This window comes from Pleurodeles waltl, chromosome 9, assembly GCF_031143425.1.
Source record: "Pleurodeles waltl isolate 20211129_DDA chromosome 9, aPleWal1.hap1.20221129, whole genome shotgun sequence".
NCBI lineage: Eukaryota > Metazoa > Chordata > Amphibia > Caudata > Salamandridae > Pleurodeles > Pleurodeles waltl.
The window spans coordinates 746,458,249-746,463,213 of NC_090448.1; the positions used below are offsets into that span (position 1 = coordinate 746,458,249).

The window sequence follows — 4,965 nt, forward strand, 5'->3', positions numbered from 1 at the left end:
ATTTCGAACCCCCTATTCAAAAAGGGCATGGCTCGCCTAAACAGGCTCCGGAAGAAGCCCCCCAATCCATCCCCGTACATAACAGGAGCCCCTTGAAAGTAGGTCTGGGGACCTCCATAGCCAGCCTGAACTCTATAATAGTCCCTGTACATAGAGGGATCCCTGTAGGTTTTCATGATGACCATCGCAACAGCCTAATAGTCACCGTCGCGACGGGGTCTTAAATGAAGCTTAACAATAACTTTCCCGTATTTAAAGGCCACCGGCTCCGACTGATCGTTGTACACCATGATGGTTATAGTGTCAAAATGTTTTTTAGAAATTGCAACATAGTCGAGTTTGTGATGTTGCATATTAACCATCATGTTATTTTCGCCCTGCACAGGGACCCATCTCAACAACGGTGAATAACTGTCCCCGACCCTCTGCGGTTCTACGATGTCGCTATACACGTAGAGTGTATAAAATCCGCCATTAATATCAGGGCATGTAGGGTCTGGATCCACCTGTCTTTGCACCTGCTGCACGGTCCCTAAAATCCGCTGTAATTTACCAGTACAGGTAAACCTGGTATCAAGCTCGGGGGCTTTAAGAAAGACTTTTCTTCTAACGTAATCCAACACCAGATGTATATTTGCATACTCTTCAACTGGGTTTATAGATTTGTTGATGACATCGACCACTGACGCTACAGTTGGGTAACAGCCGAGTGGGAAAGTCTGGGGAAAGCTCAGGACGTCCTGAGTGCGCTTTATATGAAATTTAGCCTCGGGCTTTGTAAATGTATTCCAATTTCTAGAGTACTGTATCATCTTTAGCGCCACCTCCCAGGGTCCTTTCAAATCCACCGGCTATGCCAGTTTCACCGTATAACTAGAAATCTGATTGTCTGGGAACATGTCCTTCGAAGCGCTGGATGGTAACGTGATATAAAAAGGTGAGTTCTCCATCTCAGCGCTTACAGCTTGACCTCACACCGTGCAGTGACCTGGCCAGAACCAAACTGTTACATTTCTCAGGCCACCCCCGCCATTTGACCAATGCCTGTCTCCTGGCACCGCTCAGTTTCCTTTTCAGAACCTTTTCAACCCTGTACACCCGGTTCAGATCGTAGGGAACCTTCTGTAACTCTTCACTGTAAAAGATACCTGTGACCTTTTCACCACAGTAGTCCTTCAACTTATAAATGTACACCCCTTCTTTAACCTCTTCCTTTTCCACTATAAATATCTCATCACTAAATGTATGTTGGTAGCCTTTAATGAAGATGCCCTTCAACTATGAAACCCTGACATGATCCCCTTCTTTTAAAGCCGGTTTCTTGACCTTCGGCGCAAGATGACTACCGTACACAGTTCGCCACACCATTAACAAATTATCCTGCGTTACCTCCACAGGGGACATTTTGATTGTCCTCTGGTAAGTGGCGTTATAAACATCTATAAAAGCCTGTAGAACATTCACGTATCTGTAGGTGTTGTTGGCTGTGAAATATCACCACATCTTTGACTTTAAAGTTCGGTTAAAACACTCTACAACCGCAGCCTTTACCTCTGTGTGCAATACAAAATGTTGAACAGCATGCTGGTTTAATAATTTTTGGAAAGGTTTAAAAATTCCTTTCCGGCTTCTGTGTGTAGTTTCTGAGGTACGCGACCTCTAGCAAAGAGGTCTTTAAAAGCAGCTGTAACGCTGGTACCACTTTTATCGTTTAACAACTCTGCATAGGCGTACTTGGACAAGAGGTCTACGACGGTTAATATATACATGGAGCCATTGTTATGTTTTGCTAGTTCTTGAAGACTGATTATGTCAGCTTGCCACTGATAATCGAGCTGTGCGCTAACAACGGTGGCCCTCCTCTTAAAACGTCTCCTGGTCGGTTTGTGGAGCGAATAAGCCTCTTCCCCAGCTAACCAAGTCTTCACACCGGCACGGTTTACAGATTCATTCTCAGCTCGATCCCTTCTAAATAGAGCTTCAGAGCCTCCGCAGCTTCCAACCCCCTGTGTATCGTAATAAAGCTTCCTTAAAACTGCACCCGTCATGCTGTCACCATGAAATGAAAGACGCATGTTTTGTGTAAGGTCATTTTATTAAACATAAAAAAAAACATAAAAGTGTGGCGGGACTACATAGGCATTGTGTATTTGACATTTTGTGGTACATAGCTGATAACTGTCAAAGCTGTGGACCACTGGGGCCTTTTTACCAGCGTATACACAGTACAACACACATTACACATGCTACTCAGAGCAGGTCCTTTTACTCGACCTAAGCGTCATGAACTTTTATATTTTTATAGCTATACTTTCAATTGCTCTAGACATGACTTCCCGCTCCCCACGCCTAGAACTCTGAACGCTCAGGATACTGACAGATTTCAACAGTTCATACAGTTCTAGGTCAGACAATACAGAACCTTTATTTGTGAGATAATCTTCAGTCATGTGCTCCAAAGCACTGTGTAGCCCAGTCAATGGTGAAAGTCTTAACTCCAGAGCGTGATTTTTGTCCGAGTTCCAGCATTTAACAGATGCGGGTAGCCAGGCGTTGATACACCATTTGGCAATACACACGACTGTTGCACTGCAACGAGGCCAAAGGTTCCGAAATGTTCAGATACTGCAGAGTCAAAGGGTGTATTTCAGCTATTCTTTCTTTAACCAGGACAAATATCAATCTCCCGATACAGATGTAGCCCGGGTGTAACTCAGACATCTTGCACCACGAAACTCAGATTCACCACCTAAAAGTGAGTAAGTATGGAGCATTAAGTAACACAGTTATGGTCTGCCTTTTAAAAACAACTTTTGTGGGGCTAAAGACTTAATTCTTCTGTTTTTATAATAAATGTCACACATTTGTCTTTCTATAACCCTTTCTATCGTGCTTTTGTCAAAATGGGGCCACAGCCCCTACATACGTTCGTTTTGAGCAGGGCTCAGCAGCGTATCAGATCTCATTGACAGCCGCTGCCAAGACCTTAATCATATCAGCGTGGACACCTTTCTTCACAGCTGGCAGCCCATACACCACCCTTAACAACTTATATACCCGGTGAGGGTCTAGCCAACTACAAATGTGTCGAATTGTTCTTGCAGTGTACTACTTGTATAGACCATCGTGAGCCGCCTGAGGTTTGTTAATTTCATGCCTGTAACCCAGGTCATAATAGTCCCGTCTAACATGCGCGTTCACAGCAGTCGCTGCAAAACCTTTAACTGGCCATATGGCATCATTGGGCAAACGCAGAGTTTCCTTTTCAAAATCGCGGCTAGTGTAGGTGCACACACATTTCTTACGCAGCTCTTTGTTCTGGCTTGTAATACTTTCAGACTGTCGGGAACAGCATAAGCAGTAAAAATGTACGTCTGTAACGTGTGGTGCAGACCACTCTAGCCTCTCTTTCTCCAGTTGTTTTCTACGGTTCAAAAAGAAAAACACAAGACAAATTATTAGTTAAAAGTATGATACCAGAGTATACATGAAAAAAATTTCTATAGAGTTTTACTAACCTCAACATTCTCGCTACACTCAGAGGCTCCTCTAAAAAAAATCTTGCTAGTCGCAGAGGTCCATTGGGGTAGAAGCATCGTCTGAGTTTACAACGGCCGGCTGTACAACGGCCTATGGATCGGGGTCCTCCTGGAAGCCCATGTCTTCATAGACAGGCGAATTTGGCGGTGCTACACACTCTTCAACATCTTCAATGTCGATGAAGTTAACTACAGCACTTAATTCATCTTTCGAGGCCTCGCTGTCGCTGCGGTCCCCCTTAATAGGGGATATCAGGCTCGGCAAATCCTTGAGATTGCGCTTTTCAAGCTACTGGCAAAGTTACTCTTGAAAACTGGTAATGTCGGAACCCCCATCATTAGGCGCATCCTGCTGTGCATTCTCGTCCATCGTAAGAGGTGTTAGGGTCCGATAATGCCTACAGATAGTGTTCAAGGCCCATGCGGAGGCAGCTTTTCTGACTAGTGGATTGTATCTCTTCATATCGCCCCAACAAACTGTTTCAGCAATGGTTCACGGTTTGACAGACAGCTCTAGCCACCACCTTATATGTATTCCAGGGTTCAAAAAGGGTGGTCGCCTCTACTGAGCCCCCATTGATGCCAACCCCTGGAAAAGGCCTGTGGGGTGTACATCTGTTTAGATTTGCAACACCTGTCAACCTCTGAGCCCCTGGCCTGTGAAGTCATTGGGTGGTATACATCGGCTTTAATCTGCAATACAGGGCCATTGTTTTGTTTCAAACTTTTAATTACATAGACAGTTTATAATTTAACCTCTACTGAGCCCCCAATGGTGCCAACCCCTGGAAAAGGCCTGTGGGGTATACATCTGTTTTAGATCTACCTTTCAACAGTGATAGGCTGGCTCTAACAAAAGGCACCATTTGTCCAGCACCTCTTTTTAGATTAGCCAACAGTGTGGAGGTTGGGGCAGACCGCCCACTTCGCATCCCTGTGCCGAGGACCCCCGAACAGTCACTTGCCCCTGAATGTCTGACATGTCCAGACCTGTCCTCTTAGGCTCTGAAACCACTTGCACAACACAAAGGTACACATTTTACACAGCCCATAGACCAACACCCAGGGCCTAGGACACACAGGTCTAACACGTGACACCATGAGGTCACAAACCACGTGACAAAGCCCCCCCCCCCCCCCCCCACACACACATCACTTCCAGGGAGGGATCACAGGGGCACCATAAGTCCCAGCCACCGGAAATGGCATCACTTCCAGGGAAGGTTAACTGTCACTTTTTAACATGAGGAAAGGTATCCCCTTATACTATTACAGACTAATTGGTGAAGGCTTAAAACTAGGACCCTCTCTGCAGCTCCTTATTGGGTCCTTGTACTAATGTTTTTCACTCATTTCACATCTTTCGGCGCAATTGAAAGCAATGCATTCACATCTTTAAAATGGCCGCAATTGTCTCAGTATACCT

The 4,965-nt window shown here is 45.2% G+C and overlaps 1 long non-coding RNA gene across 1 annotated transcript; it reads right to left on the minus strand.

The window, feature by feature from the left end:
* Positions 1-3,346: 3,346 nt before the first annotated feature.
* On the minus strand, positions 3,347-4,680 carry LOC138259905 (uncharacterized). The gene is made up of 2 exons (XR_011198774.1): positions 3,519-4,680; positions 3,347-3,424 (listed from the first exon to the last, which is right to left on the minus strand). It is a non-coding gene; the product is annotated as an uncharacterized lncRNA (long non-coding RNA).
* Positions 4,681-4,965: the final 285 nt, after the last annotated feature.